At 34.8% G+C, this 13,262-nt stretch overlaps 1 long non-coding RNA gene across 1 annotated transcript; it reads right to left on the bottom strand.

Annotated features, from left to right (window-relative positions):
- Positions 1-764: 764 nt before the first annotated feature.
- On the bottom strand, positions 765-4,860 carry LOC136839797 (uncharacterized). Its single transcript, XR_010853470.1, has 3 exons — positions 4,332-4,860; positions 3,098-3,206; positions 765-1,409 (listed from the first exon to the last, which is right to left on the bottom strand). It is a non-coding gene; the product is annotated as an uncharacterized lncRNA (long non-coding RNA).
- Positions 4,861-13,262: the final 8,402 nt, after the last annotated feature.

Genomic DNA, 13,262 nt, shown 5'->3' with positions numbered 1-13,262 from the left:
AGCCGGTTGAGTTAAGAAGGTTCGGTAATTAACTTTCGCTGCTACTTAACAGTAGTCTTAAAAAACTGTCTAAAAAGTCCAGTGGTGTTATGACACCAGATGAAAGTCAACCGTGCACTTGCCACGTTCATTAATCAACTTTCACTCCGTTTAAGAACGTTTTTAATCTATAAAAATCGTTATTTCTCTGAAATTATCACCCAGGCGTAGATGAAACACACTAGTTTGACAGAAAACGTTATAGGTTTTTCGAGAAATTCTACTTCTGAGAAACTTTACTTCACATTTCCGTAGTCCATGACAATTGTGATTTCTCTTAGCAACTGGGAGGCCAATTTACAGTTTTTATTTCATACTTCTAAAATTTTAGTGGAAAAATCACTAAACCTTCAAGAGAATTTCATTGCCAATCTCACATACTGATTTATCAAACCGTATGTCGTTTTATTGCTGTCGGGTCATATAGGCTTCAAAATTAGGGAATTTACCAATATTTGTCATAATGCCCTAGGAAAGGTCAAGCACTGTTACAGTGTGGCACTCAGAATAGTTTAGCCTACTCAAACCCCTGGATTTCACTTTTATTGCTTTGAAATATGTAAGAAAGCATTATCAATTACTTAGTTTAGCTGGACATTGTAGCCGCGGTCATTAAGACTGAAGAACCGACCGAGATATTTCTCAGTATAAAACTACTTCTAAAAGTTGCTTCATAAGTAAATCCATAACTGATAACCATCTGAAGAATTCTTCCTCTTATGGGAATGCATTGTCATATATGTAGGGTGTGGATCAAGCCCCCAGATAAGCAAAGTTAAGTTTAGGTTGCTTGATATTAAGGCTTCCTTGAGTGCCTTGTCAACTGCCTTTAGTTACTGCCCAAAGTTACTTTGGTGACTACCATTTATGGGCTTCCAGGATTTCACTCAATTCTTAATCCATCAGTTTGTGATTTTCGAAGATTCTAGTCATTTGCTCAAGTAATTTACCGTAAGTTTAACCAGACTAAACACTTAAAATAATTTCGGGTAATAAGAGTACAACACCATAACCGTTTCCTTGAATAATATTACCAACTGCTGGAACATTAGGTTTTACCTATGGTCTAGGTTACATTAACCCACTTTATATTGGCATTTGAAAACCCTCTGGACTTTAAAGACTCCACCCGGTCAAGGAATTTGTGGCAAGAAAACTTAAGTCTGCAATTTCTATCATTGAAAGTAAGGATGTTCATGTTTATGTGATCTTTATTGAACAATGTTAAATTACACCTAATCAAAGCAAGACAACTTTTGGCATACAGTATATCAGTAACACCAGGATCCTGTCTCACCTCATTAAAATATATTTCGTAAAAGCAACGAACACTGAGTACTTGAATGACAGGGTCTACTCCAATCCACAGCCTGTAAAGCAAAAGACTCCGGCAGAAATTATGTTTGCACTTACTACAAATAAAAGTTACATCAGATTATTTTGGTCAGTAAAATATAAAAATATAAAGTTAACTTTAATAAACTGAAGCCTTCAAGACAGATCCAATTTGCTTCTGTACCAGATTAAACATCAGATTAATTTGGTCAGTAAAATATAAAAATATAAAGTTATTAGTAAACTGAAGCCTTCAAGACAGATCCAATTTGCTTCTGTACCAGATTAAACATCAGATTAATTTGGTCAGTAAAATATAAAAATATAAAGTTAACTTTAGTAAACTGAAGCCTTCAAGACAGATCCAATTTGCTTCTGTACCAGATTAAACAAAAGATTAATTTGGTCAGTAAAATATAAAAATTAGTTAACAGTAAAATATAAAAGATCCATTTACTTCTGTACCAGATTAAACAGATTAATTTGGTCAGTAAAATATAAAAATATAAAGTTAACTTTAATAAACTGAAGCCTTCAAGACAGATCCAATTTGCTAACAATTGAATGGCCAACTAGAGGAACTAACGACCAAATTTAGGACGTTTAGAGCGCAAGGCAAAATTACAACAGGTCAATTTGCCAAGTTTAAAAGCATAGCACTTTGTCATCACTCACTGGTTGTATAAAATGGTGCAAGTCTATTGTACTAAAGTGAAAACATAGGCCCATTGATTGTATGATTAGCGTTAGTTTCATTGTATGATTAGCATGAGTTACGCCAAGTTAAAAGATTCAAGCTTAACAGCTAACGTTAAAATTTCAAACGTCAAAGATTAAAAACATCTAAATTAAAAGCTTTAAAATGCATTACTGAAAACTTCGATTGAAAAACCAAAAGTTAAAACACCTAAGTACAGACGAAAAAAACTTGAATCTCAAGTAGTATCACAAGTAGAATTTAGAAGAATGTTAAATTATAAAACCAATTGCAAAGTTATATCTTCACTGACTACTAAAACCCTAGAATTAAGCTCCAAATGTCAAAAAAAAAAAATCTTAAAACTTACATTAAAATTTCAAAGTTAAAAATTATAAAATATATAAATTAAGTTTTTTTTAAATGCATTACTTTAAAGTTAAAAACACCAAAAGTTAAAAACACCAAAAGTTAAAAACACCAAAAGTTAAAAACACCAAAAGTTAAAAACACCAAAAGTTAAAACCTTATAGAAACAACAAAATTACAACTTCAAAATCTCCAGTAGTATACGTCAACTGTTGCATTGTAAAAAACCTCTAGTACTTAGATTACGTTAACTATTGTATTGTAAAGCTACTTGCAAAGTTAAAAACGTCTTCACTGAAAAAGGCCTTCACTGATAACTGCAAAATCCTAGAATCAAGCGATCAATATAAATGTTAAGCCACTTTAAAAAATTACGTTACTTTAAAAAATTACGTTACTTTAAAATCTCTAAAAACAAAATTAGGTAAAGTTACGTTAATACTAAAGCTAACTAGATTGATGCATTTAACACCTGAAAGAAAAAACTGATTAGTAAACCCGCCCCCCCCCTCCCCATGCACCCGCCGACAGGTCGTTTAAGACCTATCGGACAAGGCATAGGAGGGGCCTCCACCCCTACAGGAGCACAGCCCCCGTAGGGGTGGAGGTAAAAAAAAAAAAAAAAGAAAACCTTTGCACAGATAAAACTTTACCTACTTCTTAGTTCTTAAGCCAAAGATGGGTAGTAGTCCGGCTGGAAAATTGACCCTTATTTCTCAAATTTCTCAAGCGTAGTTTGCTTCATGAAATGGTACAGATGTCAAATCTGAAAGGAGTTTCAAATTAAGAGCTGCAGCAGGGTACGGATTTGCTTTAATAAAATTATATATAACTAGCTATATCTTTACAAGACACAAGGTAGATATAAAATAAAATGAGGCTTTACACGACAAGAAGGCTTTACACGAAGTTCAAAATTTAAACGGGCACTTCGTTTCTAAGTATTGTAAATGACAATACTTACGAACCATCAGATCTCTTGGCCCTGAAAGCTATTTTTGTACCGTAGTAAATGAAAAAACTATCAAATGAAAAAACTATCAAAAACTATCAAATGAAAAACTTAAAAAACTAAAAAAAAAAACTATCAAATGAAAAAAAACTATCAAATGAAAAAAAAAACTATCAAATGAAAAAAAAACTATCAAATGAAAAAAAACTATCAAATGAAAAAAAACTATCAAATGAAAAAAAACTATCAAATGAAAAACCTATCAAGTTTTATGTACTGAAATAAACCTATTAAATTAAAAAACCTGTCAAGTTTTATGTACTGAAGTAAATTAAAAAACATATCAAATGAAAAAACCTATCAAGTTTTATGTGTGAAGTATATGGAAATAAATTAAAAAATGGAAAAACTATCAAATGAAAAACTATCAAATGTTTTAAAACCTATCAAATGACAAAACCTATCAAATGACAAAACCTATCAAATGAAAAAACCTATCAAATGAAAAAACCTATCAAGTTTTACAGTCTAGAAGCAAAAAATAGGGTAAAGTAATGCTACATAACTAAAAGCTTAAAAGAATGACAAAAATCTCAGACCAAATATTCAAAAACGTCCACCAACTGCAGTAAATACGATATTTACCTACTGTACAGCAAAACTTTCAGGAAAAAAATGACAAAATATCAACTTAGACTAAATATAAATTTTAAAATCAAACTTCAAAAAGTATTGTTCAAGAAAAAAAGCTATAGCAACAAGCTATTTACGAAAGCAACCATACCCATGAACCCTTGCGATAACTGAAAAAAAAAAACTAAACTGAAATCACAAAAATCTAAATGCTAAAAGTACTATAACATGAAAGTAATGAAACACCCTTTGCAGAGCGTGGGAGAGTGGTCACAACTAAACGTAGACCTCCACCTATCACTCTACCAAATTCCAATAGCACGATCAACCGGTCCGGAATCACTTATGGCTGTTCAGGCAGCGAAGAACCGATAAAAGAAAATATGTCACCACACTATGCCTCAGTCGAAGGCTAACTAGAGGATTTGCTTGCTGAGAACCCCCGTTGCTGTTGGCGTTACCATCAAGGACCATGGATTCACCTGTCTTGAAACTTGGGCGGATTCATGCGGAAGAGTACTAAGACGTCCTTGGTTTTGTTTAAGGGGAAACTTAAAAAAGAATTTGTTGATGCTTTCACGCTAATTGAACGATTCTTCGTTTTATGACTTCGCGGTTCTCGATAGAATTAGCCTCTGTGTATCATAACAGAAAACTTTTATCAGTAATTTACCGAACGAGAGAATGAATATCTTTCGGTGTATTGCGTATTGTCACGCAATAAAAATATATAAGTTTACTGTTTTTTTTCCTAAGGTCCCACTCCAATGAAAACTCAACTCTCGGATTCTTTTATTTATTGGACTGCGTACTCCCTATTAATTGTTAAATTCACACTGTCATCGCACTCAGAAAAAGCCAAGTCTTAAATTTTCTTCTCGAACGACTTGATGTTTTCAGTTTTCCTGATACCAAGCGTTCCTAGAATTTCTGCAGTACTGTCGTCTCGATAACATTATTCCAAATTTTGTAAGCTTTAAACTGTATAAATCTCCTCTGTACTAACCTCTTTCTATGATGAAGCAACTAAGAAACTGTTGGACATGGAGATTAATTATAAAAGTAAGAATGTTTTTGAACTTACAGGGTCCACTAAAAATCTCTTTATGAATGTTATGGATGATTTATCTGCCATTGATCGTTTTGTTTTTAAATTTAGGTTTAATAAAAGTACAGCTGACTATTTATCAATGGTCCGGCGGACTCACGAGAGGAAATTGAGAAAACTGGGGATTTTTATTCCTGATTTCCACAGACAACAAAGAGAGGAATCTTTGCTCTCACTAGCTCTGGACTCTGGTCTTCATTGCTTCAAGCCTTCATATAATCAATTTCATGGTTCTTTAGAGTGTTTGTTTTCCAAGTTACTTGATCTTCGCCCAGACAGCGACGTGGCGGGCTTGCGTACTCAAATACAAGGGTCAGAAAACCTATAATTGTTTAACTACTAGATGGGCACCATTCTTTTCCAAAAATGGTTTAAATACCCTTAAGGAACCGAGCAACCATGATGATCTGATAATAACTAGACCGGACGAAGGAAAAAGGTACGGTAATCCTAAGTAAACAGGGATATGTACAGAAAATGTAGACTATTTTGGGAGACGGAACGAAATTTCAAAAAATAGGAGAACCTTAGTATTCCACTGCCTTTAGAGTCGAGGACCAAATAAATCGATTTTTAGAAGATCCAAAAGACCGGAATATTATACAGCACAGGTGCTTCTTCTTAAGGGGTAATGTATGGGTTACCTAAAATTCACAAAGGTAGGTATTCCAGTGAGGCCTATACTCGCCTCATATGACACTCCTAATTATAAGCTGGCTAAATTTCTAGTTCCACTTCTAGCACCTTTAACAAGCTAATAGTTATAGTATTAAAAACTGATCATTTCAAGGAAAGGACTGTACCTCAAGACTCGGATCTTTTTATGGCTAGCGTCGATGTCGAATCTCTTCTCACTGACGTCCCTGTGGTAGAAATGATTGAGATTATTTTATAACGAATTTTTACTAACCCAGACACCATTTTTAATAATTTTAACACTACGGATTTTTAAAAAACTGTTAGTTGGCTGTGACGCGACTTTGTCTTTAATGGGGAAGCATATATTCAAACGATGGTATGGCCATGGGATCTCCAATAAGTCCTACTTTCGCAAATGTTTTTATGTGCTCTTGTAAGAGCTCTTGTTAGACGAATGTCCTTTAGCATGCCACCACCTTTTTTACAGCACATATGTTGATGATACCACATATGCTGATGACACCTTCCTGCTGTTTAGGAGCAAAGATCGAGCTGATGAATCTCTTGAATATGCCAATGAAATGAAATGCATTCAAACAAAATTTACGACTGAGTATGAAAATGAAAATAAACTGCCGTATTTAGATATAATAGTTTCTAGATACGATGACCATTTAATACCACGGTTTTTAGGACAAAAAAAAAAAAAAAAAAACTCTACTGGCCTGGGTTAAAATTTTTATAGTCATTGTTTCTTCAATTTTTAAGTTAAACTCTCTACCCTCTTCCACAGGGCCTTTCGCTAACATCTGACTGGAATAGCTTCCATAGTGAACTTTTATATCTCCATCAATATTTTTGGTTAATAATTGCTTTCCATCTAAGTTTTTTTTTTTTTTTTACAAATATCTTCATAAATTTGTAAATAATACTTTTCATCCAAAATTTGAAAAACACAGATCCTAGACTATCTTTTTATGCAAGTGTCCCACTACATTACGATAAACGTTTTTACCAGGACTTCCGACAATGAACAAATATCTACCTGTTGTTGAACTGAAATTAATACCTAGCAACCTAATGAAGGTTGGGTCCTTGTAAAAATGGAAAGGGAATCTTCATCCTTTGATGACCTCGGGAGTCATTTATTTGTTTAATTAACTGCCATAGATGTGTCCTGGGGAAACACGTGGGCTCCACCCGTAGGCTGTTGAAGGTCAGATTAGACTCATCGTGGCGTAAGTTATCGAACGGGTGTCAAATTATCAAACCCCTAATTCTTATGCATAAGAGATCACGCCAAAAAATGTAAATGTAACATCGATTACAAAGATTTTAAAATGATAGGCAAAAGCTCCGAATGACCACCTACTGTCAATAATGGAATCACTCTTCGTTAAACAGTTATAAGTTCCCCAGCTAAATACTCAGACCACTTCAACACCTCTGTGCACCTCTCGTGAGTTTTCGTATATACTGGTAAATAGATATATCTTCATGTTATTAAGTTCATTACCCATCTAATCTAGTAATATAGACACTCCTCAATACCATTATAATGAAGCTTGACCATTATTTATAAATTTTATTTGAGAAATAATTATAATTGATAATTTTATTTGCTAGAATCCAAGATCAACATTTGAACCTAAGCGGCGCAAATTTGACGTGTTTTTTGTGACAGAACCGGCTGACAAAATATCTGAATCCCACCACTGGAGAACCTCGGGCGATTCTTCGAATGTCTTTTCTAACGTATGATGATGTCAAAGAGTCTGCGGGTCCCACAGAATTCCTTCCTTCAGCAAATTGGGACCAGATAAGAAACTTACGGTTATTAAGAAAGAATGGAAGATAAAAAAAAGTAGCGTAAAAGGTACCCCATCCTTTAGTATATCCATTTCTGTAAAAAGCTTAAAAAAATTTTTTTTTTACGTTTTCACAGAAGCTATGCACCTAAATTTTTCACTCATTTTTTCGGCAATTAAATCATTTTCTCTATTATTTCAATGTTATCGAAGAACTGGGAAGTACTAAAAGAAATAATCAAATATCCGGCGATAAAGTGTCAGTCAGGTATATTCAGTTGCAATAGAAGCAAAAACAAAAGACGCATGTTGTCTCACTTCCAAATGATCCTCGTTTGACTCCCCTAAATGATCCTTCCTTCAGTCAAACCGCATCATACTAAAGTTCCTTTCTCACTTCAAAGTCGACGAAGCTCTCGAGTTATCTTTGTTTTGTTTGACTACTGAACTGGAAGGTTTATAGACGATTCTCAATTGACGTTTAGAGAAGTTCTCCCTTGGCTGTATTGAAGTTGTACGTACGTACGTTCGTTTGTGGAACTGTGATGTAGCGTACGGTGAAGTTTGGGAGTTAAGGCTATGAAGGCTTTATTATCTCTGCTGACGGTGTTTTGATTACATCTGTAATATAAGTGGTTTCACTTATGATTTTGGTCTTGTTATTCGTTACTTTAGTTTGGCCTTGTTATTCAGTGTTTGGGGTTATAGCTCTACATTCATTATATTTCAATAAGAATTTAAACCTTGTTAGTTAATACTTTAATTTAGCCCTGTTATTCAATACTTGAGGTTAGAGGTTTTTGTTTACACTGAACTTTATGCAAAAACAGTTTTTGGTTTAAATATTTAGCCCTGTTATTCAATGCTTAAGGTTATAGGCTTATTTTGTTTAAACTAAACTTTTTGCACAACAGTTATTAGTTTAAATATGAATTTAACTGAAATATCTTTGGTATTTCAAGTTCTTCACGGCTTCACCCTAGTAATTTCGTGTTCGTTTCAACTGTTATTCAAGACCACTTTTCCCCATTTGCTGATTGTCACAACCTTGCTTGTCATGTGTGGGATACAGTGAATAGTTTTTGAAAACTTTTATGCAATATTGAATACTTATATCCGTAAACTTACGTTATATTGCTGTGGTCACTAAGGATATGTTCAATTTGCTTAGTGGGTCAGAGGTCCTTTCAGGATCAGGGTAAGTGAAGATTTTGTCAGTAATGCAGCATTGTGGATTATGTACCAGTTTACAAAGTAATGGAAATTTGCAACGTGCCGTGAAGGTTAGTGTATTAAAAAATAATAGAACTTTCTGCCAAGTGATATTGTTGTAAAAGAATGGGTTTTTAATCTGTTCTTCAATTATGCATGGTAACTCTTACAATGGAACTTTTATTTGGCCATAATACCATTCTAATCACTTTAAAAATACTTCCAGGTACTGGCGAATCCGAACTTTATGGGGTCTGGGAAACTACTTTGGTGAAATCTTAAACTGACTACTATTGTATCCATACGACTGGAAAAGCGGAATACCTACTCATCAGAGCTTGAGGTGAGTAGTTTCTTTTGAACCAATTTTTTTTCCTCCACCCGTGCCCCTGTAGGGGTGGAAAAAAAAACTATACCTTAGTTTTACCAGACCACTGAGCTGATTAACAGCTCTCCTAGGGCTGGCCCGAAGGATTAGACTTATTTTACGTGGCTAAGAACCAACTGGTTACTAAGCAACGGGACCTACAGCTTATTGTGGAATCCGAACCACATTATAGCGAGAAATTAATTTCTATCACCAGAAATAAATTCCTCTAACTCTTCATCAGCAGGCCGGAGACTCGAGCTCGGGCCTACCGAGTGATAGGCCAGAGCTCTACCGACTCGCCCAACGAAGGGCTCTGTAGGGGTGGAGGCGACTCTCATGTCCTGTACCTATAGGTCTTATGACCAATAGGTAAGGTCAGTGTGTGGTGTGTGGGAGGTTCGAACAACCAACCAACCAACCAGCTGATCAATTTTTTCTTTCAGGTGTTAAGCGCATGAGTGTAAATGTTAGCAGTCAAATATTTGGTATAATGGCTCACTTTTCTTATAGAGCTCTTTCCTTTTCGCTGTGGTTATCCTGAGTCACTGGGGTAAGTCTTGTAAGCATGGACAAGAAATAGCTGAGTCAACATTCGGCCATATGTATTTTGGTGGAGCTTCTGGTGTCATAATTTCTGTGGTCATATCCAGACGATACAAGACAGCATTCATACAATAACAATGTAACTGTATTTGACGTGTTAAGAAAATTTTTTCTGGAGATATTAGAGACATGGTAGAATGAATTTTTGTAATCAATCTTGGTGAGGTTCGAGTTCCCTATTCACAATATCTTGATAATCAAGTTTATTAGTAAAAATTAGTAAAATATACTGAAGTTATATGGGGACAGAATAATCAAGAGGATCTCGGGTCAAATACACAGAGAAATATAATGGATAAAGGGAAAGTGATATTTTTACAACCCAATTTCCATTAGTATCACTATAGTTTATAAATATTTCAAGCAACTGGACAGGTTAACACTAAGATGCCTCGATCCAGGAATCCTTTATGGAAAAAGAATTCCCGACTGAAAGAGTGCTTTTCATTTTCTTCTTCTAAACTTTCTGTTATAATATTAGATGACACTGCGATGCATAAATGCGTCTGTAATGCACGAAGCAAATATAATAGGAAAGATGGACATTGGACGCGTTGGAGCTCGAGATGTTTAACCGAAAGTGACTGCAATTTCGGACACAACCGCTGAAGTTTCCCCTTGTCCTTGCTAATATATGGCTGCGAGGGGCAGACAGTGTTATATCTACACACAGGAATTATGATTGCAATATTTCGTTTTACAGCTTTGCTTTGAATTATTTTAGGTAAAGGATACATAATGAAAGTGAAACATTGCTCGCACATTCAAAAGACATCTGATTTTATCAATATTTTTTTTTCATTTATAAAGTATTATATTATAATCATATATATATATAAAATATATATATATATATATATATATATATATATATATATATATATATATATATATATATATATATATATATATATATATTGTAGTGTATATTTTTATAATTATGATCACAAAAAAGTGGATAAGATCAGATGTCTTTGAATGTGAGAGCAATATTTTACTTTCATTGTGTATTTTTTACCTAAAATAGTATGTATATATATATATATATATATATATATATATATATATAATCAAACTGGAAAATATATATGAAGAAAGTTTAATACACTAAACTTATCACTCGATCTACTTAAGACCCCCCCTCCCCCGAATACTAAAATGGCTTTTTTCTTCGATTGGGAATGTTCAAACTACAACTCTAGGCGTCATTCATTATCGTGCAAAACTCAAAAGATGAATTCGTCTCTATCATCAATTGGAAAACTGTAGAAAACATTAAATGCATTTCCCTCGCGCTAATGCACACCATTTCAATTAAGCTGCCATCCACACAAGATGCCTCACACATTATGGATATGCGATGGTATTTGAAGCGCAGGAAGCAGTCTGTGAGAGACTGGCTGCTTAATAGTAAGAGGAAATCAGTGGTAATATAAAGCAGATCAGAAAAAGGGGACTACCTTGGTAAAGTAGGACTTTCAATTAACCATTCGCCCAAGGGAAGACTCTGATGGATACCCATAATGATAAAGGTAGTGTAAGGAACGAACAAGTAAAAAATGCCCCAAAGTGTCTTCGGCACAATCGAGTTTTCTGTACAGCCGCTACAGCGCATAATCAAGGCCACCGAAAATAGATCTATCTTGGGTAGTGTAAGGATCGAACAAGTAAGAAATGCGCCAAAGCTTCTTCGGCGCAATCAAATTTTCTGTACAACCGCTACAGCGTATCATCGAGGCCACCGAAAACAGATCTATCTTTCGGTGGTCTAGGCATAATGCTGTATGAGCCGCGGCTCATGGAACTTTAATCACGGCCCGATGGTGGGCTATCCTATATCGTTGCCAGAAGCACGATGATGGCTAACTTTAACCTTGAATAAAATAAAAACTACCGAGGCTAGAGGGCTGCAATTTGGTATGTTTGATGAATGGAGGATGGATGATCAACATACTAATTTTCAGCCCTCTGGCCTCAGTAGTTTTTAAGATCCGAGGGCGGACGGAAAACGTGCGGACAGAAGAAAGTGCAGACGGAGAGACAAAGCCTGCGCAATAGTTTTCTTTGACAGAAAACTAATAAAATGCATATAATGGTTTCTTTCAGTTTTATTTTTGTGAGATATCAGTCTTAATTGTAAGGGGACTAGTGTTCAGAAAAGTAATATATACATTTATAAAGAAAATGCGATCATACATCAAGTCGATGTACTCTATAAAGTATAGACATTCTGATAACCAAGTAAATATATTACAGAAGAAATGGGGGAAATGATTTCCTTGTGGTCATAGCAAGAATATTTTTCTTTCTCCCGTCTGTGAGCTAATCAAAAAAAAAAAAAAAAAAAAATGTTTCACTGAAAAATGATCGTTCATTTCATTTGATTTTATTCTCTCTCTCTCTCTCTCTCTCTCTCTCTCTCTCTCGTTTTGTATCTGTCTTTTGTAAATCCCTTGGGAGGCAAATAAAGTGTACCCCTTTAAATTGCGTGTTGCAGTCATCCCATAACCTAATTACAGGACTGAAGGGAAATGCTTCATCGCTAATATTGATATTGGCTTTTTGACTAATTAGATTCATACAGATTCAGGTAAAATTTTAACAGAAATTTGCTCACATCAGGAAGTAATGTAATTAGTGCATTAACATTTTCAACAAATAATCATTAAAGCATAAACATCATTATTGACCACGACTGAAAAAATTGTTATTCGCATTGGTAACCTATAATGAGTTTTGAATAAATAATGGCTGTAGAAATACAGTGCCGTCGCTGATTTTCTGTTTAAGGTAATTTTTAATTTTTCCATGTCCCTGGCATTACCACTGTCTGGAATAATCATTAGAAATGCGACATGCAATTGTTGTACAGATCATGGTTTCCTTTCACTGGTTCGCAAATTTTATGCAAAGCCTTGCATAGAAATTTTTCTTTCATCCTGAATAGCCCGAAAAACTGAAAAACTGCTCATTGGAAATATTTTACCCATTGCAAAAATGGTACAGATTACCCCTTGGCTAGTCATTAGATGGATGAAATTTTAGCACTATTGCAAAAATGATTTTTGTACAGATTACAACGCTGGGGCATTCGAATCGGTAAGTGGCTTTCCAACTCTTCAGATTTTCATAATGAGATGGATGAACTAGAGGAGAAGTTCTTGCCGTTTTCTTTCTTTTGTAAATTGGAAGCTTTATTTTTAGAACGAGGCTAAGACGCCCCCCCCCCCACGCCATCCATGAGGCATCATCCTTGATTAGTAGGTGAATCTAACCCTCTATAGAGAACCATCAAAGCATTAACTTGGACTCCCCATTTGTTTGAACCTTAGATGTGAGCTGGAAAGGGTATCATAAACACTGACAAAACTTGCCAAAATAATACAAAGAAGAACGAGACGCAATTCATCCATTGGCCCAGCTGATGCCATCAAAAAACTTGTCAAAATTCATTGGCTGAAAACTTGCCACAAGAACAAGGCTGTTTTTCTCTTCTG

Source organism: Macrobrachium rosenbergii, chromosome 6 (assembly GCF_040412425.1).
Source record: "Macrobrachium rosenbergii isolate ZJJX-2024 chromosome 6, ASM4041242v1, whole genome shotgun sequence".
NCBI classification, from domain to species: Eukaryota; Metazoa; Arthropoda; class Malacostraca; order Decapoda; family Palaemonidae; genus Macrobrachium; species Macrobrachium rosenbergii.
Note: the sequence above shows the minus strand (reverse complement) of the source record. Positions and strands in the feature narration are given on the sequence as shown.